Source organism: Cygnus atratus, chromosome 7 (assembly GCF_013377495.2).
Source record: "Cygnus atratus isolate AKBS03 ecotype Queensland, Australia chromosome 7, CAtr_DNAZoo_HiC_assembly, whole genome shotgun sequence".
Taxonomy (NCBI): Eukaryota; Metazoa; Chordata; class Aves; order Anseriformes; family Anatidae; genus Cygnus; species Cygnus atratus.
The window spans coordinates 27,252,240-27,277,407 of NC_066368.1; the positions used below are offsets into that span (position 1 = coordinate 27,252,240).

General features: G+C 41.9%; 1 protein-coding gene and 1 long non-coding RNA gene across 2 annotated transcripts in view; both read left to right on the top strand.

Annotated features, from left to right (window-relative positions):
• Window positions 1-25,168, top strand: part of JMJD1C (jumonji domain containing 1C) — a 158,809-nt gene that overhangs the window by 4,174 nt on the left and 129,467 nt on the right.
• On the top strand, window positions 15,547-18,066 carry LOC118245359 (uncharacterized). The gene is made up of 3 exons (XR_004777842.2): window positions 15,547-15,761; window positions 16,657-16,737; window positions 17,467-18,066. It is a non-coding gene; the product is annotated as an uncharacterized LOC118245359 (long non-coding RNA).

The window sequence follows — 25,168 nt, forward strand, 5'->3', positions numbered from 1 at the left end:
ATACACTAACAATTTTGATAAGCCGTGTTTTCTTGGTATCTTTTCTTTGGCAATTTGCTAACAAGGAATTGTTAAAAATCCAGTTGCCTACTAAAACCTTTGGAAGGGAATAATGGTGGGCTGTGTGTCGTGTGACTGGATTGCCCTCACATCAGTAAAACACAAGTTCACAGTACATAATGGAAACTTATCAGTACTGAATTAAAAGAAGTTATTTTTGAGAAGTATTCCATATGCTAAGAGTTTCTCATGAAAAGATGAAGTTAAATTTGCCTTCCCTGTGCATGGAGCTGTTCTCCTCTGGTTTTTCTTATGGCCTGGAATTCAATCTGAAACTTTATGAATCCAGTATGGCTTTGTCATAGGCACAGAATTGCACTTCTGTGTGTTACATTTGTTTTCTGCCATTCTTAGTGTGAGGTTTGCATGTTCTCCTGTTTTCCTTTCACTAAGCTAGTATTTAGGGTGAAACAATATATTTTTTTAATGCATTTTAAGCTATTCTGTTTAAAATTGAACATTTTTTTTCATTCCTTATTTTAGTATTACATGCTTAGCAGGTTTTACTTGTTAACCTTGTAATAATCTGAAGGATGCAGAAAAATCTTCAATAAAATTATTGTATAAAGTAAATAAAGCAATGTGCTTTAAAGTAGTTGTTGGTGGTTAGTGGAATTTAAAAACACTACATATTTCTGTACTAGCATCTGGGTTAAAGATGAAGAGCGCGTTGTGGGTGACAAGTCTGTCACGTTATTTACTCCAGCTATGGGAGATGATGTTAAAAACCTGCCATAGTTCATCACATCGCTGCGACCTCTGCATCCAGACCAGGGATGTTGTTGCAGGATGCATTTTGTGTTAGTTCTGAATTTGGTTTGAAACAAGTGGGAGAAAAAAAAATATGGATTTAGACAATTACCAGTTGTTTCTACTGTTCTGAGTCAGTGCTGAAGCCAACCAGAGTCTTGTAAGTTACGGTGCATATCAGCTGGGCGATCTCTTCTTGGCTCAGCAGCAAAGAAAACTTCCTTTTTCCTTTCTGTTTCTAATGAGATTGAGTTTGTCATCCTGTGTCTGTGAATGTCACCTCATCTGTCTTCCAGAGTTAGTCCAGTTGGTGTTCGGTTTCCTCGTAATTTCACACAAAGATCAAACGCGGGAGTATTCCTGTTATCGACTGCAAGGATTCAGTGCTTTGTGCCCTGCTTCTCTTCCTCTTTGCTTTTGTACTAATTGAAGTTTGAACCTGTAGATCAACAAATAAATATGCTGATGGATTTTGAGGAAGGTTTTTGAAAATATCAAGATTGCAAACAGAATTTAAGTGTCCCAATCTAGGGGGCAGATTAATTAATCAGATTAATTATTCATTTGCTGCATAGTTTCCAAGTAATCAGTAGATCAGCAGTGAATGAGATATCGAAAGGGGAAGGTTTGATCCTCTACTTAAATCTTTCAGGAGGCATTCAGAAAGATTTATCGGGTATTTCGTCCATCCAGAAAGTGTTCACTCTTGCCTTGTATGTGCCATACATACAGATAGTTTGTCATTCCATATTCATGTTACATCATTTTTTCTCATTCCAGCAGTTCATGTGGAGCTTTGGAGGTGTCTTGACGGGCTGGTGCACAGTCACGTTAAGCCTTTCAGAGATGAGCAGCCACTTCATAAGAAGCCATTCATTTTGGGCAGATGCTGAGATCTCAAAAGCTGCTTGAGAACATCATAGCTTTTATGGCAATTGAAAGTAATGGCAGGGGAAAGTGGTACTTCTGAAACATGTCCAGAAATAAGCTCAGCTCTTTCTGCTCTTACTCTTGGCGAGCTGCAGGGATGTTTACTTCCCCAGTGGTCTTGAAGCTCTTCTGGGACCAGGCTTGACCTTCCTTTTCAGTAGGACTCAATAAGCTGCTTCTGCTTTCTCTGGAAGGAAGTTAGTGGTGATCATCTTAAGAAGTTGACCTACAGCTGGCAATAAGGTGGCTATCGCAGAATGACGTGGTGCTATAGCATGACTTCCTTGCCCAGTTTCATGCTCTGGATGCTCACGTTTAGCACTGCTGCAGGAACGGTTTCCATCCCAGCTTTTTGAGGCAGGGACTGAGGCCTGCTCTGTGTGGGTGTGTGTAATCCTTCTGGAGATACTTTCATTCGTGGCTAAACTAATGCTATGTTACTTCATCGTGTTGACCTATTCAGAAGTTGCTGCCATTAGTTGCCGTGTGGAGGAACCAGAAGAATCTCAGAGATTTTGCTGTTTTGTTTTCTAGAGTTTTTTAAAAAAATATTTTCACTGATTAAGGATTTTCTTTTTAACTTTGCTCTTTAAACAGCTGTTACTGCTTGTCAGAATTCAGTGGAATGGAGGAACTTACTTGGTGGTTAGGGAGTTGCCTCTGTGTGCAGAGAGAAAGTGGTTTTGTGCTAATTCATGGGCTCTGTAAGGAGCTTCCTGAGCACAGAAGATGTAGGGTAAACATTAAGGCCTCTAGCTTGGCTCTACCATGGCAACCTTTTCAGAAGTTTTGGAGACTGTGGTTCCACAGACATTTCTCTTGGTGGCACTGCTGGCTTAATTTTTTAACCCTGAACAGTTTCCTTTCAGCTCACCATCTGACCCTCCAAGCAGTGGTACCGAGGCTGGGGAGGTGGTATGGGATCAGCTGCGGCAAGTAGCTGAGGGCAGGAGCTGGCGCCATTTCCTGGAGAAACGGCTCTGGACCTGTGGCCTAATGAAGGGGTTGAAAGCTGGCTTAAATACCTCTGGGAGAGTTGTGGTTGCTATAGTCAGTCCTTGTGTCCCAACCTGCTCAGCTGTCGTGCGGGGAGTTGGTACTGCGGATGAATTGGTATTTGTTCGGTCAGGAAGAATAAATTATTCTTTCACTCAAATAAGGAAATGTATCTTCAGAACAACGTGTAACATGATCATTCCATGTCTGTTGATGCTATACTTGCTTGCAAAGGCAAGTTTTGGAAAAACAGATGTGAAATCAAACCCTTTGAGGGAAACTTAAGCATCTATATGTTAAAACGCACATGCCTCTGATGCCTCAGTGAAGTGCTGCATGCAATATTTATATGTGAATGTGATGTTTGCATGTTGCCATCAGTGCTGTGACCGCCCCAGACATTGCAGTGCCTGCAGTTAGCAGTGCTGCTTGCAGCAACGCTTAGGTGTGATGGCTCAGGTGGGCGCTGCTGACCTGTGGTTAGGTTGGCTCACCAGGTTTTACTTTTTTGCTAAGGGAACAGGGCTCTTTATTAAAGTGATCATCTAAAATCTGGTGTGCAGTTGCTCTGTGAAAGACAGACCGCGTGCTGAGTTGTTGCCAGGCGGCCCAAGCCACATCTCGGTAGTCCCGCGTGGCTGGTGAGGAAAGAACAGAAAGCTGGATTTTGGAGGAACACTGACAAAGGGGGCTCACTTTGAAACAGTCCTCCAGCATGTTTCCTTGCTTCTTGCTCTTCTTGGCTTCCCTTCCTTCCTGAAATACAGCATGTAAACTTACCGCCTTTCAAAATAAACAAAACAACCCCCAAACTGTTATCAACCAGACAGATTTGTTGGCGCAACCATAGAGAATGGGTGATTTAAACGAGTTGCTATCGATAATCTTGTGAACTGGAGTTCTCTTTGCCTGGAGTTTGCCGTTAATCTGTAGCTTTTCTTGCATCCTAGTTCTTTGTGAAGCAGAACTTGATGACTTTAGTTCTGCAGCCCTGGTCACCTTGGCAGCTTGATCATCATAGGCAGGAAGGAGCGCGTGCAAGCAAAGGTGTGGGGCGAGCAGTTTCTGGGGGAAGAGCTCAGAGTTCTGGGCTGTAGACCCATGGTGATGTGCAAAGAAACAGAAGCTGGCAGTGGTCTGTTTACCAGCATTTCCATCAAAAGTACAGAAGCTGGTGTAAGGGGAGACTGAATGTGAACCATGTAGCATGGTCTTAAGAACTGGCAGGGTGACACTCATCACACCTCTAAAGCTCTGGCATATAGCTGTACGTCCTCAGCGCTTTTGTTCTGCTGATTTACAGCTCAGGGCCTTCATCCAGCGGAGCTCGCTGAGCTTTGTAGCCCTTGCTGGATTTTTCCTAAATGAATTTGTAGGAAGCCTTTTTGAATCTGGGTGAATTGTTCAATGTCCTGTGGCAAAGACGGGTCTGGTTTTAGCTGTGCTCTGTATGCGGTATCGCTTGCTGCTCTATCAGACACGATCTGGCTCCTGTGTTGGGAGGTGCATGTGAACAGTCATCCCTTGTTTGCTATCTGTGTGCCACCGATGATTTCATTAGTTGTGCTGTGCTTTCTTGTGCCCCTCTGGGCACGTGTAAATGGGGAGCTTTCCTTTGCTATTTCTTAACCCAAGAGACTCGGAGATGGCCGTTATGCTACCAAACTCTCTGTGGTGGGTTCATTTATACTTCTGTGTGCCAGGTGTTGGTCAAACCTCGATGGTGGTCTGTTTAATAACTGTTAAGCAGTTTGTAAAGCTTAAAACAAATGGGGGGAAAAGGATAATGAAATACTTCTGGCTTGCTAACTATTAATCTGGGTGGTCTGTCCTAAATATACCTGATCCTTCTGTATACTGTCATATTCTAACATTTGTATATAGGTCAGGATGTGACATGTGAGTATTTTTAGACAATGTCAGGACTATTTCTTAATTTGATAGGTAACTTTTCCGTGTAATGGGGTACTTAACTTCTGCATAAGCTTTTTAAAAAGATAATCGATTTAGGCTCATTGCAAGAAGCTTCAATATCTTTGTATAAATAGAAAGTGGTTCAAGTACTTTGCTGCTTCGTACTGTATTTTTCCTTTAGAAAATTTTCATCTATATTAATCTGTTCCTTTTGTTGCCTGTAGATTTTTACAAAATTTCAACTTAGTGACAGTCAGGCCCAAAACTCGATAAAATATAACATGGAAAGTCTGGCTCCATGTTGAATTATTCATTGAGTAACTTACTTTCTAATTCTATCAGATGGCTTCTTTTTAAACTGAATGTAGTACTTTCATAAAACATGGTAAAGATTTTTGTGTTTTAACATGGAAAGACTTGGCTTTCAGTTGGCAGTTGGAAAAATAGCTTACTGATGTTTCTTAAGTTTTGTGAACTCTTTAATAATGTCTTGTCTGGGTTAAATGAGGGGGGGGTGTGTATACCTTTTGCCTTGTGTTTTTCCTTTGTCAAATGCTTTTGACATTGGATTTTCTGTTATCTAAGTTGTTTTTTTAAATGTTTTACTATTCAGATGCATTTGAGTGTGGCTCACATTTGGATAACATGGCAGTGTCGATCACAGCTCACCAACTGGTTTCAAATGTGGTATACAGAATATAAGTTAAGCCTTAAGTTTGCCCATATGTTACTTTTCCGATGAAATACTGAGCAATAAAAAGCCAAGTAACAGCAGTTTGTATAGGAACGTGACGGAGCTCTGCAGTCGGAACCTTTCATTTGGATGCCGTCGGTATCTCCGGAGAGTCCTTAGGTTTATTGGCTGAGGGGAAAAAGACAGCAACTCATGGCTGTTTTCTAAGGTGCGTTTTATGTTATGGCAGCCTACCAATTTCCAGGCACCTTGAACTCACGAGTTCAGGAGTGTTCACTGATGCATGTGCAAAAGTTCAGTACTTCAGTGGAAATAAGCAATTGGTTCTCTCTCTGTGTTTTTCCTTCCCATACAGAAGAGAAGTCTGCCTTTGGCCTGGAGCCTACTCTTAAAGAAGCATGCCTTCAGCTGAGCAGAGGGCTACGTATGGGGATGCTGCATGGCCCTTAAGGGTTTTAAGACTGAGTTGGCCAGCATTTGGAGGGAGAGAGGGTGGGGAAAACAACATTGTGCGTTTTTTTTTTTTTTGCAGTTTGATTTTTGTTTTTTGCTGAAAGCCTTTTGATCAGTTCTTGAGCTGTCTTTGATCAGTGCTTCTTAGAGAAACGCTGGGCAAGCACATACAGTAACTGGTGTTTAGGGGTTGTTTACGTATGTGCTCACCAGAGGAAGAAAGGAAGAAGAAAGGACCATGGTAATTCAGATGTAGAAATCCATACGTAGTTTGATGTATATTGACAAAAGGAAGGCTCCTTCTTTGACCTGTAGTCTGCAGAAGAGCCAGCATCTCACCCCGTGAGGCTTATGTCTTTCTAAGCAATGGGTCTGTTTTCTAGTGCAAGGAAATACTGAGAAATTTGCTAAGAAAAGTCTTAATTGTAAAGTTCAATACCTGCGTTCGGTCTTACTCAAAGGTAATGGTTCCTTAAAAACTCTGAAAAACAAAGTCTCAAAAAGCATTGATTATTTCAAGTCAGGAATTGATTACTAAAAGCCAGAGCAGCAATGAAGCCGGTATTTGCCGTTTCATTAATCATAGCGAGGGCCCTGTGCACTCCTTGGTGCTAAGGCTGTCAGTTTGGCATTTCTCAAGGCAGTTGTAGAACTGAGCTATTTTTGCAGCTCTTCTTAATTGCTGTGTTTCATTTTTCTTCCCAGGACTTGCTTGTATCTGCTTCCTGCTTGGCAGGTTCCCTCTGAGAGGGGGATTCACTGGTAGCGCAGCAGGCATGCCCTTCTCTTCCACGGGACTGTGTCTGCACGCAGAGCCCACACCTCCCTTTACAGCAGCGTAGCTGGGATGGTTAACTGCTGACTGGCAATCAAGTGCTGCAGAGGATAACACAGCAGCTTAAATCTGGGACTTGCAAAGTTAGGTCTCATGAATTGGATGGTGCTTCTCCAATAAATACTGTTGGGGGGCAGATGTGGCTGCTACTGGGGTATGTGTGCATATGTGTCCTGCAGGACGTGGAGAGGTGGTTCGGAGCATGCCCATGCTACGCAGTCAGGTTGTCTCTGAATTTGTGCTTCTTGCTGGGTCTCCCTTTTAGCTGATTTTTAACTAAGGCAGCAATTGAGTTGTGTTGGTTATGAGAGCTCAAACAGGCAGGTAGCCTTGATGAGGATTAGTTTATCAGATGTCTGGTAAAGTGCAAACTGGCTGCAGCTTTATCCGCCTTCAGGCTATTCGGAGTCTCTCTGGAGTGTGATCTTCGTGTCTGAACTGATGGACCAACAGAATTAACCTTTTCCTTAGTGTGGAGGTTTGTTGTTTTTTTTTTCTTCAGAGCTCAGAAGACAATCGTGTCTAACTTAAATATGCAACTGTGCTACTGAAAGCCACTTTTAATTAACACCAAGTGCTTTTTTCTCTGCATTGCTGTTAGCATCGCCCACATCCCACGCCATTCTTTGGTTGGCCTCAGTTGGGCCCTGGGCAGCACAAGGTGTGGACCTGCAGGCCTACCCGGGGACAGCAGCCAGCTCGCCTTCAGCCGAGTGTACTGATTTGCAAGTTGTGTGTTTTGCAAACCTCTTGTAAGAAATGCAGTTGTGGACAGAAACTTCCAGATCTTAGGAAATTTGGAGGTGCTTGGTCAATAGATTAAATTTAATAGGGAAGTCTTGAGTGGAAGATGTGCTTGAAAAAAGTCTACATCTAGCAACTGTAGTAAAAAAATATTGTGTGGTAATGGGGTATCAGCTCTTGGAATTGGCATTTATGACATAAAAAATTGGAGGCATTTCAAACAAAAATAAATATATCCACCTTGCTACAGAACTTGAAAATTGCTGCTGTAATGCTCATGCTATAGAGTGTGCAGGACTTCACCTCCGCTGTGTTTTGTTGGTGTTGGTGGTTGGGAGAAGAGAATAAGGCTGTGGCTTTTGTGGTAGACAGCATTTGTGGTGGTAAAGGCTCTCACGGTGAGCAGTAATGATGGACTAAGGGCAGTATTTGCTGTTAAGTTGTGCTTGAAAATATTTTTCTATTTCTCTACTGGCTATTTCTGTATAAACCTTTCAAGTTTTTCCTAACGCTTTATTAACATTATTTAACATGGAAAATACTCGGTCAAGTACTCTAATGAGCGATTTTTCTAACAATCTGAAAGGAAACAAAGTCCTGCTTTAGCGGAGTCATGCCAAATGGCTTAACAGTTTGAAGGGTAGCTATCCTGTGTGTCTGGGTTAAACTTGCAGTGGTTTTTAACTTAAATTATGTGTGCATTATGGGAAATGCATACTTGGGGAAAAAAGATACAGCAAAAAATGTTCTATGGTTTATCTGTAAAAATAAATTACAAAGAAATGTTTAAACTTTTTCATAGAGCAGTTAATGTAATTGCACTTGCAGCTAGAAGGCGTTGTGAAGATGCTTTGAAATGAATGCTATGAATGTCATTCCCGTACACCTTGCTGTGTTCTGTGTTTTTACTTACCTTCTAAATAGCAAACCACCAAGGGAGGTAGCATAAAACTGTTGGCAATGGCAAGTGTTGTGCGGGGAAAAAGATGTCGTGTGTCATGTAAGCGTAAATGGGAGAAGCTTAAGCTGCGTTCCTTCTGGATGTGTGAGTCAAAATTATTGACCCTGCTTTGGATCTTTTATCATCCTGTGCAAAACACTCCGTCTGATGTTGTCCTAGGCCTGTTCAGCATTTTCTTGGTACCTCCCTGCCCCCCTAATGAGCAACGTTTTAATTTCTGCATAGATCCGGTCTCTCTGTTGCATCTTTCTATGGTCAGGGCATTTCAGGTTTCTCACAAACATCTGATCCTGGCCTTACAGTTGGAAGGCTTCCAGCGTACCTCCCTTCTCTCAGGCAATATTATTTGCAACTAGGTACTCCATTTTTAATATGAAGCTTGAAACTACTGAAACTGTTGGCCATTCATCTTAAAAAAGACATCAAGGCTACTTGTGTTAGCAGTAGAGTGTTGCACAGGTCTGTCAGTTGTTTGGTTCTGCAGGCAATAGAGCAAAGATTTAGTAGAGTGGTGTGATTTTGGTTTTAGGTGATCTGAAAGATTGGGGGTGGTTAACTTCAAAACGAGATCTGTGTATTTGTGATTTTGTTTGTCTGAAGGTAAGACTGAGATGTTCTAGGGTAAACAAACTGCAAATCCCATGATAAGCCTCTACCAAGTGTTGGTGCTGGAACTGCTGAGATGACCATTTCTGTGTGTTTCTGTGTCCATTCAGCTCTGTTTACTTTGTAGGACTCTCTTTGACCAAGACCTCCCTATGGTAGGTGCTGTGCAAACACAGGACTAAAATCATCTGTGCCTCAGAGTTTACAAAATCCACAAGGAGAGGGAGCTGAAAGGAGAATATAATGATGTGTTGTTTGTGTACAGGAGCCTAACCTTGGGAAATCTTGTGACAGAGGAGAGGGAGAAGAGAGTTCTGAAGGAGAACAACAAACTAGCGCTATTTCTATTTCTCGGTTATCTGTCAAACCTGAAGGATAGCCAGGGATAAAACTCAATGGTGGCACATTGAAAATTTTTTCGAAGCAGATGATGACAGAGGTTGTGATTAAGGATGAATCAGAAGCATGCGTTGGCATTTTGTAGCTGCGTCTCAAAGGCCTTGAAACCCAACCCCAGTAAGTTATGTTGATGGAGAAAGGAGTCAGAATGATGTAGAAAGGACCGATGATGTCACTGCGACGGAATACAATGATTACTTGTGTAGCAGCCTTGTTAAAGGATGTGTGTTGAGCAGAAAGGTCCAAGGGGAAAAAAACAAAGATGTAAGAAGTGAGGTAAGAACCTAGGTAAGACTTAAATATAGATCTGTGTGTAAGGACCTTGGAGGAGTTGACAGAAACAGTGCTGGGATGAACACTGAAAGCTCTGTCTTAGCCACGCTGTGCTTGAGGGTGCCAACTATGCAAGTTAGTGTCAGTGAGTGAGTTTAAGTGCTGCCTGTGACCCTAACCATAGGGTTCTGCTAAGTAGTCTGATTTGGCTCCTATTTTAAGGACAGTCTGGATATTTTTTTTTTCTCCCAGCACAGAGAATGTATTTTTCATCACCACCACACATCTTATGTTTCTGTGGTGTGAACCCGGGAAGTCACTTCTGAGATGGATTACCCTGGTGCTTTTCAGCTCTGTCTGCAGCCCATTTGTGGGCTAGGAAGCTGAGTGGTAAGTGGAACTAGGGTGCCTTCACGGCATTTATAGTCAAAGTTGGAGCGAATGCTAATCTCAGAAAGTTTGAATGCTAACAAGGCTCTGTAGTGCCAAAGGCTTTGGAATTACTTCATTTGAATGTTTTTCTGATGATTTAGCAGGCCAACAGTCACTGGCATTTTGATGACAAGGGTTGGTAGCAACTTGGGTTGCCAGTAGGCTTTTTTGTATGCCAGTAGTGATATGCCTTGTGTTCTGTTGTAGATGTGGCCATGACCTTTTGGTTTTCCCCTTGTTGTAGAGGTTTGAATAATTGGGAGTGGCAGAAGAGTTGAGTAATAGTCAAATTAACCTGGATTGCCTAAGCATGTAATAGTTGAGATCCTTTTGCTGTGAGGAGCTGACTAATTTGTCAAGATGTCAAATTGGTCACAAGCCAAGCTAATCACTTCTGTGGGCTGCGTCAAGAAAGACAGAAGAAATGCTCCATATGTTCTGATTTGTATTCATTCAGTTTTGCCTAACAAAATTTTAGGTGTTAAGTAGGGTTTGTGACACCTTCTTGTTTTAACATCTCCAACCTGCGAAAGTGATAAAGCATGGTGAAATCTGGACCATGCTATCATTAAATACCCTCAGGATTCAGTTCTTATTTGTTCCACAGGAGGACAACCTTACAGAGCTGCCAGGGGAGGCAGAAACATCAGTGTGCTTGCAATACTCTGAGGCTTTGTGCCTCTTGAATGGAGAGGGAAGAATTATCCTCATCTGATTGATTTGGAACTACTGTGAATATTTTATATTGACCAAGTTATTGGAACGCTTAACTGTGTGAACATATTGGTTTAGTTTAACAGGGAAGAGGAGGTGGAGGTGTCTGGGGAAAATAGGCAGGAACAGAAAGAATTTTATGTCTTGGCAGAGAATTAGAGTGCTGCTAAGCCAGTGACTCTGTCATCCCTTGTTTTTTTTCCCTTTGCTTTTTTTTTGTTTTGTTTTTAATTAAGCCTGCAGGACTGGTGTTTTTCAGCAGAACCAAAGCTGGGTATGTAAAAAGAGTTCTTTTTCCATTTTCAACTCCTACTCACAAGAGTGGGTTGTAACAATTCAAGCATCCAGACTGAGATGTAGGAGTCCTGAAAATGGGTGTGCCTGAAAAATGAAGATAGCCTTAGGTGTCATTGTGAGATGTTAAAACGTTCTCTAGACTCATTTCTCATTCTTCTCTGTGCTTAAGGAGAAATAGGGAATCAGTTTGTTCACAGGTTCCTAAAAAGCTTATCTGAAGCGTCAGACTTGGTAAACAAGGTAAACTGTTAGATGAAGGATACTAACGCAGGGTATCGGGGTGTTTTGTCAAAGGGTAGGATCGGGGGAATTGCATGGATGTGTAGGTTTGTTGCAGTGTCCATGTCTTCAGAGGCAGGTGTGCTCTCCCATGACTGGGAGAGAAAGCTAATTCTGCAACTAAACCCAAATTCTATTTTTTTTTTTTTTCAGTTCACTGCTGAGAGAATCCATCAAGTTTTTCTACCTTGCCCTGCTGTGATGGCAGGCAGTGTGCCTGTTAAGGAAACGCCTTTATGAACTGAATTGATCCCAGGTTTTGTATCCTCTGTTTATGGTGTAGGCTGTCAGTTAAAAGGGCAAATGAGAAATGAGATCATCGAGATTTGGCAGAAGTGTGAGGAGAAAACACAGGACTCCTTGAAAGACAGACATTATTTCCTAACTTTATTAGAGTGCAGGCAAACCAAGTTTCAAAGGTAGAGAAACTATTAATAGACAATGTGATGTAGCAGGGTGAAAAAACTGGATGAGCTTTTCAGCATTCAAGTCCTTCTTTGTATTTGAAAAGGAAGTAATAGAGCTGAGGGAGTGGGAAGAGAGAGTGAAAGAAGTGCTAAAGTAAGTTTATCTTCCAGAGAAAGAAAAATAATGTAGTTTGACATTTGGAACATGAAGAGGTGAATGGAGGGGAGTAAAATAACTGGCTTAATGGCACTTTATATCTACAGAGTTCAAGGTTTCTGGTATTCAATGCAGTTAGTCCCCAGGCTCATTTTTGGAATGCATTTTTTAGGTTTCCCCTGCGGATCAGGGCAGAGAGAGCAGAGATGATTATTTTCTGAGCGATGTCCTGCTCAGGAAGCTGGGTATTTCTGTCCTTTAGAAAGTCACTTTAATGAGCTCCACTATTACAGTGGCTGCTTAGCTTCTGCGTGGCATGCAGTGCGTTGGGCGAGGGACGTTACGTTCTGGTTGGTGCCGGTGCAAGATCCCAGGCTTTTTGTGTCTGTGTTGCAGCATGTGTTTGCTGTGGTGGAGTTAGATGTGTTGGCAGGTCATTTTCTGCTGCTAATGTAGCTGCTAAGCACTGGGACAGGAGCCAGCTTAGTATTTTGTGCAAAAGAGAGCCTTTTAAAACAAAACAAAAAATGTAAACTGATTTATGATTTCTTGTGGTAAGTAGCAATCAGTTTATTCGCCACCAGTCCTGTGCACAACTTTACCAGTTGTTAGGCATTGACTGAGAATTTTGATGAACTAAGTCATGGTAACTTGTAGGTTTGAATGCTCAGCCGCTGCTTATTTTTTTTGCATTATTTTTAGGTGTTTGCAGATCAGTGGCTCCAACTTAATTCTAACATTTTCTTAGCTGCTTGTTTTGCTAATGTGGCACACTAGACTAATAAATCCGTTGCCAGGTATGAACCAAAACTTTTCAGTTAGGTAAATGAACTGCTGTGCTGCAGATCCAACGTAACTGGTACTTGCTGGTATATTCTGTTCTGGTATATCAATGAAACTAATTGTAAACAGGAAAATCAACGTTTCTTATGTTAAAAATATATTTTCATTTGTCAGTGCAGCATATAGCAGAGTGAAGTCCTGAATCATAATTAATGTTCAGCACTGTTGGCAATAAAAGTAATCCATTTAGATGATCTAGTAATGAAGATCTCTTGAATAATTGAGCTATGAAGTTTTATTCTCACTTGTCTTGCTGGGTTTTCAGAGTATATTTAACGCAAGCATATTTTCCACGAAAGGCATTCAGGCTTGGTTTGAAGGTTCTGAGCAGTGAATCCATCTTCCTTTGTTAGGGATTGATCATTGTAGTTAAAATAGCATTGTATTTCCTATTGAGAGGCACAACAGGGTGAATTTCAGGTCCTGCGGTTCAGGTCCTCTGCTTTATGCTATCAAGGCTCTGCCTAACCTTATTGCGAGTCCAGGTTTAGTACGTGAGCTAAAACTTGGTGATTTACAGATGAAAAAATCCGTGAGATCTTGGAAATTTCCACTGCTGTCCCGAGATAGGCTTTCAATGCAAAGGAAATGTAGCTGAACTTTAAAATGAATAATCTTTTGTTAAAGTTTTTCAAAGAAACAAAGCATCAGTGGTCAATGCTAGTGCTTGGCTTGATTTTCAGAGTGAGAACTAGTGGCACAGATTTGCAACCCGTCAGAAAGAAACTCAGTTCCTTGGTGCATCTGGCACTGTCTTCTCCAAACTGGAGCTCATACTCCTACTCTGAACATCTTTATGAAAATCGAATGTACATGTTTGCCGTGAGACTTCCTGTTGCCTGGAGTCTTTGTAATTAATTACTTGAGGATATTAATTTATTAGCTTTCTGCTAATGAAAAGCTGTCTAATGTAGCATTAGCTTTTTGTCATGCGAAGATGCTTTTTTGAAAAAGTCTCTGATCGTGGCAGCTCAGACAGTATTATCGCTTTTATTCTCATCAGATGATTTGTTTGGATCGTGTAAATATACCTTGCCTTCACAAACAGCAGAAGAGATGAATCATATATCAGGTCTCTGTGAAACTTGCTTAAATAGGTATGTATAACTTGAGGACTACTGACTAGGCAGACATTTTAATAGTGATAAGAAATAAAGCCTACTCCTGGTTTTGTGCAGAGGATATAGATAAGTTTAAAAATAAAAAATTGAAGTGGACCAGGGTCATGACTATACAGCTTCATGGTCAGAGTAGCCTAGTACTATCTGGTGTTTTCATGTGAGGTATTTCCTGGTAATATTTGCAAGTTTCAGTCCAGTTTTTCTCTTGGTTAGTGATCTGGTCATATGGACTAAATGGGTTTTCCAGCTTATATTCAGTAACTGTTTCTTATTCTTCTGAATCCATCTCCACTTCTAGCAAGTTTTTTTTTGTTTAAATGTGGATTGCAGCAGAGATGGATGCAGTCCTTTAGCTTCAGTCCACAAACATATGTTGGATTAAAAAAAAATTCTGCTTCTGTTGTTCTCCAAAATTTAATCAATTTGGCATTGTGCTGTTCAAGAGAACAGTGCCCTATATGTATAGCTCATAAGCAGTGTTGTTGGTGAGCATAAGCTGTTCGTTGACTTTCAACATGAAGTTCTTCTGTTTTGTCTTTTTTTCCATACAAGTAATCCCATATTCTAAATAAAGCATTTCTGGTGTTTGGATGTGTGACTGTTCTCCGCCGGGTATGTTGGAATTGTGAACGTCCCTGACCACAGAGGCCAAACCCTCTAATTTGATCCTACCAGAGGGAATTTACAGGCTCTGACATGGCAAATCCAGCGTTCCAGCAAACGCTGGCTTGCATGCAGCAGGTCATTTCTTTTACTGGAAACAGCTCTCAGGTCCTGATTTGCGCTGAGCTCTCTCGAGATGTCCGGTCACCCGCTGTTCGCCAGGCACGACTGCAACGCGCTGCCTCCCGGCTTCTGCCGAATGCCAGGCCTGCGGGACTCAGAGGAGGGATAGGTACGCACCGTCCCTCACGAAGGCAAGGCGCTGTAAATCACTGGCGTGTTCTGGTGTCTCCTGTCTGTGGAAGTAAGGCTTCTGGCTCCTGCCGAGTTCCAGACTCGGTGGGAATCGGGAAGGTGGGAGGAAAAATGTTACCAGCATGCTTAACTTCAAGTGTAAGGGAAAAAATAATACCGTCCCAAACGCTTTGAGAGGTTGCCAGCTTCTGTTCTAGAAAAAGAAATGGAACAGTGAGCTGTGCTGGTTTCTCATGCCTGAGAAGTGTTTTGTTTTTTTAATTTTCCCCCAATTTATTAACATTTAATATTTTTCCAGGGTTTTTACTTTTACTCCCAGAGGTAGTGAATTGCTACGTTCAAATCCCCAAATAAAATAAAACACCAGAAGGAGGCAAGTTAACACTTAAAACACGCAGCATTTTTTCTGATGTGGTTATGACTCCAGATTTATCATGTTTCTTGTTTCACTTCTGTTTTAGTACATGGACCACCCTCCTGCCAGCTGCAGTTGTTGTCATAGCACTGCCCTGATGGCTTTCTACCCTGACCATTCTTGATGCGGCTCTTGCTGCTTTTATAGTTTTCTGAATGTGTTTTTTCTTTATGTATCTCCAACATACTTGTTGGATGGATTACTTTGAGACCATGTTAATTTTTAAAAAGTTGCTAACTGTAACTTGTCACTAAAGGTCGTTTAATGGCTCTTTATTTTCTGTCTCTATACAAAACCCATTTGTGTGGACCGTCTTCTCCACTCTACGAGATACTGACAGACTAGGCCCAGCTGCGCTGAAATTCGCCATTCTTACAAAATATATTCCAGGCTACAAGACAGCCACCTCGCTTGAGAAAGGAGAGCACAGAAGCTGTGAGGCCCAGCGCTGGGGCAGGACTCTTGAGCTCCTTTCTGCTCTTTGGGGCCTGTGAGTGTGGTGGCAGCAGGGGAACAGGACTGCAGAACCCCAGCCCTGCGAACACCGCTGCAGCAAGGACGTGGTGAGCAAAGCGGGGTTAACCTAGCACTCAAACAGCTGTAGCTCTCCTTCCTGTAGATGGCACCCCCACTTTGGTTTGGCACTGGCATTGTTGTCCCTATTTGCTCTTACTCGATTTGCTCTTTATGTGATTTACTCAGAGCTCTGAAGGCCTGCCACTGCCCAAATTACGTTCTGATGGATAGTGCCGGTGTGATCCGGCCCTTCTCTCCAGTCTGTCTCCCCTGTTTTCCTTTAGCCCTTTGTCCTCTTGTCATTCTGGAAAACTTGGTAGGTATTTGGAGGTTGGACTCGATGATCTTGAGGTCTCTTCCAACCTAGAAATCTGTGTCTGTGTCTATTCTGTATCTCACCAAGGAAGAGCACACCCGAAAGGCAGATCAGTATACTTTGAAGTGTCTGTCCATGGAATGGGAAGAAAGTGGGGATCAGCTAAATTGATTTCCTTAGATGTGAACAGAGGGCTCCATCTAGACCGCAAGTGTGCTGGGCATTATTTAAAATTAAAAACAAGTAACCATTTGGCAGTAAGCAAAATGCTCTGCTATGCCTTGCTTATTAATGCAGTATTTACTTACTGATTGCCAGTTTTCTAAAGTGAGGTGGAAAGAAATTGGAACTGTGGCTTTGAGAGACAGGATGGCTTTTAAAAGGGCTCTTTTCAGAAGAAAGCTACTCATCATTTCTTCCTAGTGAAGGAATTGTGTTAGGTAAGCATGGCTATCACTTTTTTTCCCCAGATGTTATTGCAGCCTGAGATCTGCAGTTGTGCTTTATTGAATATTGTCTGTAAATTGTTTGGCATAAAACATCCTGTTTCACAAAGACCTGCTTTTAAAATGAATTTTTAACTATAAGATTTTTTAAAATTATTTTTCAAATGTCTTTCTTACAAGTAAGTGCTGCGTGGCTGGAGAAATGTGCTGTGTGGTCTCCATACAAATGTAGGAATTTCTCATTTAAAATGAAATTTCAAGGTAAGGACTGTGATCTGTGGAGCTCTATCAGTATACTGTAGTACAATGCTCTCGTATGCAGTTGTGATTTAGTAAGCTGTACCAGATTTCAAGCTGTCTGCATTGCAGCCTTTTTGTTATTAATAGTTAATGATACTCTGCTCTGGCTGTAAGCAGATCCTCGTTTTCAGCCCCCCGCTGCCCCCCACCCTCTCAGTCCTTAGGACCTTGTGTTCCAGCCTCCTGACTCGGAGGCGGAAGAGATGCAATGGCTCAGCTGGGAAAGCTGCTCAGCAAGAGTGGGAACAGATTTTGCTGGAGAACAATGCTTGCTGCTTGCTCTCAGGTCTGTTAGCGCTGCCTCGGCTGCGCGGCTGGCCTGTAGGCATGCTTATCGTCCCCATGCTGATCTTCTCGCATGGCAGTGCAGCGCGCTGGCTTTAGCCTGCTGCTGACCCTGGATTATGTTCTTGCTCATGACATGTCTGTAGCGAGTGCAAGGTTCCAATTATATTTGCCTTCAGGCGGTTCTCAAGAGGCGGTGGGGGGAGGAGAAGGAAGAGAAGAAGAGAAATCGTTTGTGTAACTCTGTGGAAAGACTGTAGCTGGGCGGAAATCTGAATTTCTAACGTGGAATAGCTCAAACCTGTAAACCACAAATACGATCAATACAAAATGTAAAACCGTTAATTGATTTTTTTTTCCTTTGCAAGAGGAACACTGCTGTCTTGATTTGTTTTTGTTTTAAAGGTAGTTTAAGGAGCGAGGATATCCCTGAAAAAGACAGCTGTGCTCCCTCGTCCTTCAGGAACAAACAAGACAATAGAACCCCACACAGGGACAGTGAAAAACATTTTATATTGCCACGGTTTCTTCTTTTTTGCTGGTTGAATAATGCCGCCAAAACTGCTTGTCCGATACATTCTTTTTTCTTTACCTCTGTGCTTGCTTCTTATCTCTTCAGTTTCGATTTACTTCAGCTTTGCTACTGCTTTTTACGAGTAAGCAATCTCTTTCAAGGCCTGAGGGCAGAGAAGGCGTGAACTCTTCACAGAGCAGAGAATGGGTGATACTGTCATGCCAAGTGCATGACAACGTGAACTATAATTGAGCCATCAATAAAACTGTGGAAGTGACTATTTGTAGCTTGTCCTGCAAACAGAAATTAAAGAAAAAAGGCATTATGTTCTGAGTTGCAGTAGCAGTCCTACAAGTTTATTTTGTAATGCCAGATGGAAGATTTTCCTACTAAGAATTGTAAAATGAACATGTGAAGAGAAGGACTTTCAAAACTGCCTTTGGAACCAGTTGGTCATAAGTGTTTTTCTCTAGTTCTCTAACTTCACATTCTTATTAGCGTTCAGACTTCTGGTGTAGTTCCTTATTTGCATTTTGAAAATTAATTCAAGCAGAAAGATTTTCGATGCTTTGAACACTTTTTCAAAATACTTTCATTCCTATATGTAGAAGCAATAAAAAAATCATTTTTTTCACATGTTCAACTACTGTCTTTGCTGTTACTAAATGAATTGTGCAGTTAGTCTGTAAGTCAGGAGTCACAGTTGGCAGAGACAGCCTTTGCACAGGAGGCTTGGCAAGTGTTCACCAACAGTTCTCCATTAAGGATTGTACGTGGGCTCTCCCTCCATGTCGGAGTGCTGTTCACAAGGACATAAGGGGCATGTAAAGCTGCCAGTGAGTTTTACCTGCTTGGGCAGCGTGGTGGAGTGAACTGATGTCCCTTGTACCAGAAGGCTTTGGTCCTGTAAGCTGTGTAGCTATAGCGACTGTTGCTGCTTCATGTAGTTTTATGTGAATAACTAGAAAGAGATAGCGCACTACCACAGTCTGGAAGGCTGTTTTAGAACAGAGATCTGCATGTCACTGGGGGGCCCCAAAAAAGCAGCAAGGTGCCTGTGGAACTTCATTGCCACTGTATTTGGATAATAACTTAAATTTGATTTAAGGTGCTCTGTGGAAGAAATACTGAATGCTGTCAGTGGTCTAAAATGTTTGGGAGCCACTTAAAACAGATAATAATATGGTGTAGTTGGTTCCCTCAGTGAGATTTTGTATGCTGTTCCTCTTACAGAACAGGAGTCTGTTCCAGGACACGCAGAGTTTAGAGGAGGACTTCTCATTTCTGAGAAGAACACATGCAGAAGGCCAAGAAGTCTTAGGTAGTAAAGTATTTCGGGGTGGGGGGAGAAGGTAAAAATGGAAGAAACTGGATTCAGAGAGTCAGGAAACCTGTTTAACCCAAACAGTGTTGTCTAACAAGGCCATTCCAGCTGGGTGGATCAGAGAGGCATTGAGAAGCTTTGAGAGGATGTGTGGAAAGGGTTCTGTGCCTGGTGGCTTGATGGCTTCAGCAGTTCCTATTCATAATTATTTTTTTGTAATCAGTGATTGTTTGTTTTGAGGAGACAAATTATCTTCCAAATCATGAATTTTGTCCCAAGGACAAAGGAAGAAAAGACTTATGAATTGCAAGCTGCGTCTTGCATTGACAAAGATGATGAAAACCTGATCCTCTCTTGAGCGTTGGCATGTGCTTTGATGTTGCAGGCACCAGTGTTACAGTCCCGTGTATTTGGAATCGCCAGCGAGTTTGCTACCTACTCGTATTGCATTAATTTGTGACATGCCCTAATCTAAAACAACTTTGTTCAGCAGGAAGACATGCAGCTGCGTTTTACTTGGAGCAGCTTTAATTAGCACCACAGCTCTCAGTATTTAGAGGTGTGGCAAAAAGTCTTGTCTGATACTGGTTTTCTGGCTTTCACTCTACCTAGAGCAGCGCTTTTGTTAGCATTCAGGCACAGAGTGTGAGTGAGGCTGGTGGTATTTGCTGACTGAGGGTTTGTGACTTTGGGGAACACATGGCAGTGGAAAGACTGGGAACATTAATATTCACGCAGATCGAGTGTAAGAGGGCTGAGATGAGAAAGAAGCTTTGTGTGTTTGCACTGAAGTCCTTAGTAAACGGAAAATGGAGGAAGAAGCTGCTAACTTTCAAGGGTGCGATGATATGCCTCAGTGCAGTACTCTAGTAAGAACTGTGCAACAGAGTTAAGTGACTCAACTTAGAAATCATGTGCGTGAAATATTTCTCTTCCTGGCTCTTTAGGAGAGAAGGATCTTTGCCTGCCTTTCTTATGGGTCTTAGAGCAGACCTCTGGCTGTAGCTGCCAAAGTAGTTTATTTTATGGTTTCCTCAAAGTAGACTGGTAAATCAAGACTCTATTTCTAAGCAGTGATTCCAATAAGATGAGTGATATCAGTGAAGTAAAATAGATGGAGTGGATCCATTTCCATAAAAGGTTTTCTTAATCCTGTCTCGAGAGAAATCTCAGTATATTGGTGACCCGTGTGCTGGGTAACTTTAAATAGAGGACTTTGAAGAGCTATTGAAAGGAAACAAGAGCCTTGAAATTCTTTTAGAAATGATGCAGGCCTCCCTGTGCCAGTTGACACCAACCCATGTTGTTAGCACCTTTGTTATTAGCAACCATGTTATTAGCACCTTTCAGTCAGATGTGCAAAACAGAGTACTTTTACCATGAAAGAGGATATTTTAAAGCCTGCCAACTTTCAACATTATTTTCTGTTTCCACATACCACACCATTCGAACCGCATAAATGGGATGCCTTCCACTAGATTTGAGTATCTTTACAGTATTCTGCAACTCTCTCTGGCAGTCGTGGCAATTAGATGTGAAAACAATGCATAAAAGAAGTTTGATCTTGTGGGCAGATGGATGACAGTAAGGGTTTTTTCTTTTTTTTTTTTTTTTCCCCCACATTTTCCAGGCAGAATGGTTTATTATTAAGCTGTGCTATCAAAATTCACTGGGGAAACGATCACTGATGACTCTGACAAACCAACAGGGAGCTTGATAGTAAACTTCGCCAGACTGTTGTGGGTAATGGTTAATTTTCAGAGCATCGTTTCAGTGTTTTGATGTAGCAGATACTGGGTATTATTACAAAGATAAATTCCCGATTAGCAATGTTTTGGTATTCCCAAGGAGATGTTAGGTGATAATGCAGTAACTCAACTTTGAATAAACTTGGTGCAAAAATGGGTAAAACTTTTGCATGGTTTGGAATTTCAAATGTATTCATTGCGGCTTTGTGGTTAAGTAGTTCACAAAATTTTGTGGTTTATCTGTTGGTAGCAAAGTCTGCAGGTATAGTTATCCATTTACACGAAGCTGCCTGAGCCATCTTGTCAGAAAACAGTGTCATTTGTGATTTGTTTTCCCTGGAGACCGGCAGGTCAGTGCTAAAAGGTCAAATCTGGCTGCTGCGCTCTGTGTAATTTGCTGCAGTGGTCTTGGGATGCCAGAGCGTGAAAGGTGTCTATCAAGACGCGTTTCACATGTAAATCAATTTGTTGTTAAGTTTACAAGCCACCCACAACAAGCAGTAAGTAGATATCCTTCCATGCGTTAAAATATATGCATATATAATGGTACTTAGAAGGGTTGTATGAGTCAATCAGCTACTTAATTTAAAACAAACAAACAAACAAAAAAAAAACCTTGCAAGACATTGTGTTTTCAGTGTTGGATAAACTGTGAGAAAATTTGTCTTGGAAATGTATTGGTTCTTTGATTGCCTGCCAGTCATTTGGTCAATGATTATTAAATTTCACATGAGCTTCTTGAAACAGTTGCAAACACAAAGACCTTTCCTTCTGATTCGGTGTGGAAAATGGAGAGGTGGTGAAGAACAGCTGGGTCGGCTGGTGTTACGGGAGTAGGGAAGCGAGTAACTTGTCTGAAGCAGTCCAGGCATGGGAATGATGGGTTGTAAATCAGAAACATTACATAGCCCTGCAGAGATCAACAAATTAGCAGACCTTCTTTGCAGTAAAACCTCTGGCTCATTAAATAGTCTCAAGCAGTCTGCTCTGACCAGAGTGCCACTCAAATGAGTAATGCCTCAAGTAGATCTGTTCCTGCTACAGAGAGCAGTGGCCTGGCAGAAAGGGCTTGGTGTTGGTTGTGGGTGCTGTCTCAGTTGATGGATCACTTCTCCTGCAGGACTGGTAAAGGTCCAGGTAATCTCACCAGCTCTGGAATGGCCTCATTGCTTTTGTTTATCAGATATTGTACAGCAAGATTTCATTACCTGGCTCCTCTAGTCAGGGGAATTCAGAGTTTACTTCACGTTTGATGCTAATGGCACTAAATCGGTGAGAGCACACGTGAATTGATGCTGTTTGCTCCTGGCCAACAAGGGGAGGCATCTAGTGGCTGGTAGGTTTTTGGAATTAACCTACTGTTTGCAGTACAGCAATAGTTTCATGCAGCACCTGAGGAAGTACGGGGTTACTCTGGAAGTACTGGTGCTTCTTCCCTTCCCGTACCCCTCTGTGTTCTCTCGGGTTGGATTTACCAACAGCATGGCCCTGCGATGTGTGTTCGTTCTGCAGGCTGATCCAGGGAAACTTCATTGACCAGTGCCCTAATCTTTACATAGGACCAGCTTACTGATTGTTCTCTTCCATAACCAGTCGGCCTGATGCAAGGAAGGCAAACTGCAGTTACCTCTGGATTAAATGTAGCATTAAATTGCACCCTGATTTGTGTGGTTATTGCAGTGTTCTTTTTTCTGACAAGGTAACAATCAAACTTCAGATTTATTTTGCAAATTGTCTGAGAATCTTTTCCATCAGTCCAGCATACCTGTCTCTTCTTCATATCAGAAGCAAAATCGTATAGTCTGGTCATTTGAAATGCTGTGTTTATGTAGAATGAGATCTACTTGCTTAATGCCTAGATTATTTTGTTTCTTTTGACTGTAGAAAGAGCAATTTTTGGTGCATAGCACTAAATTGGATTACAGACTGAGGCATAACAACAAATGATATTAACAAATGCTCAGCTGTATACTAGAAGTTGTTCAGCAGCGTCTCAGACTTCTTCATAGCTCGTTTCAGCACGGTCCCGGCAGCAAGGGGTTGGAGAGAGGCTACGTGGTCTTCGTGTGTGCAGTCACCGAGCAATGTGCTGATGGAAGCACTGAGAACAGATGCAGCAAGAGTTCACTCTCTGATCTTTCAGCTGAGTTTCTAGCTTCCCTCTCCTACACCACCAAGCTGCTAAGTGAGAGTCACATGCATGGATATTTAAGCAAAAAGCTGTTACTTAATATAACTATTGTACTTAGAAATGTTCTGTACTTGTCGATCCGGCAACTTGCCCTCTGCTCGTGCAGCTCGGTTTTGTTCGCAGTGCGGCCGGCACGGCAGCGTGGGTTGCCTTGACCCCGATGTGCTCGAGAGCAGGAGTGCGAGGGCAGGAGGGAGCGAGTGTGACCCCTGACGGAGGCTGCTGAGGAGAATTTCCTGACCTTGCGTCGAGTACATGCATTAATCATAGCCGTAAGATAAACCCAATTGTAATTACTACCTTTATAGCTTTGAAGGCATTATGCTGTGGTATAAATGGTTTTGGCAGAAATGAAGCAGATGCAAGTTCTTGTTTCAGTATTTCACTAGGTTTACTGAAACTGCAGAATCTTTGTTGTTACACTTTCATGTCTGGTGGGTTTTGTTTGGTTTTTAAATACAATCCTGGCACGTGAATTAAATACAAGTGCACTGGAAGAAGCCCCTTGCAGTTGCTATTCTGTACTCCAGTTAAAGAATTATGTTGCTTGCTTTAGGTTATGTTATTTAAAAGGTTCAAGCTCACATTGACAAGGAAATATGGCCTGATCCCTGGAGGTTGTTTAGTAGATGTGGTAGGCCATTTGGTTTACAAGTTAGGGTAGCAGACACTCTCAAATTTCTACTGGCAGGGAACTAAAAAAACAAACTGACCTTAAACTGTAGTTGTTATGTATTGCTAGCCACTTCCACTTTTTCCCCACCTTCTTAATGTTCACAAGCATTTTCAGAAGACGATAGTTTAGCTGTATGAGCCCTTTTTCTGATGAAGTCTGCATTATCCAGTTCTTTACAGTTGCATTTGGATATCCAGTTTTGTTAAAGAAAGCCATCTTTCTAGTATTGGAAGTTTCATATTTCACTGGTTTCAAATGATTCTTGACTTTCACACACAAAACCTGTGCACGTTTACTGATTGCTTACTGTCTTCTAGCATGGTCGTTCCAGAACATGCTTAATTCTTTCCACCTAAATGGAGAATTCATAGATGTTTTCTTAGTCATGCAGGCATATGTTTTCTTCCTGTTCACTGCAGTCGCATGCCTGTGTTGATTTCTGCCTGCAGGAAAATCAAGCTATCAAGGGACTGCTTTGTAGACCTTTGCTTTGAGCTCTCAAATTAAGGTAGTTTGCAGACTAAAGCAGTGATATATCTAGCTTTAAAATGTTGAGCTTTTACCTAATAATAAATTGCATTTCTTGGTCATAAACCTACTTCTACTACAGATATTTTTGTTCTCTGGAAGAAAGTTGATCGGTAGTTTCTGTCTGACCCATTTGATTGTTGGAAGAAATCTGATGCCTGGCTCTTGCTGTTTTGGCAGTCTCACAAAGGGGGTAAATCATCCTGCAAGTCCTGACTTGCCAGATGTACGGCATTATCTCTCTGCACAGATAAATCAGCGAGCTACTGCAGTCTTTTGGGTCTGGTACTCCTGGGCAGGTACAGTATTCCTAGGTAAGGAACCCACGGTCGTTTCAGAAGGAAATTTGCTAGGTTCTTACAAGAATTGTGTTTCCTTATGTGGCAAGTTTCTGGCTTTCTCAGACCATGCCCTTGTCTATTTCAGGCTGGTTTAGGCTGGTTTAGGGGTAAAAAAGGCTTGGGGCATGCCTGCCTGTATGTGTGAAGTGACTGGTAGCAACCAAATGCCTGACCCTTTTAACAAAAGGGAATGCTTTAGATGCTGCAAGATACCCTCTTTTCTAATAGGCTATAAAGGCTCTTTAGCTGCAGAAATTTTACTGTTTATTGTTAGTTTGTTTTACTCTTTTTTTTTTTCCTTTTTTCCCTTTTTTTTCTCTTGGAGAAAGTGTTTGACTCAATACTTTCATTGTGCCTTGTATTTTTTCTTCGCAGTATGTCAGAACAACTGCCTGTGGTCTCAGAAATACCCAGATCCCTCTGTAGGGTCAGTGCTGGTGCAGCACACAGAAGCTGTTGATTCCAGCTGACCCCCCAGGCTGCTGTAAATTGAACTTGCTGTCCTAGCACCGATGTATGGAGCACATTTTTCTGTGGGATCACCATTGCTGTTGTTGGCCAGGCCTTTCACCTGTCTGGAAGGTCATGCTTGAATTTTGGTTGGGGAAGATGCTCCAAATAGTGCTTTTATGTATGCCTTATATAGCAAATAGTTTTGATGTTTAACAGTGGTTTGAGTATGCCTCAAACAAGAGTAACTGAAATGAGTTTGCGCCTCTTCTGCCAAGTGTGATCACCCATGTTTTTTTTTTTTTTTTTTTGCTTTATTTTCTTGTGTTGTTGCT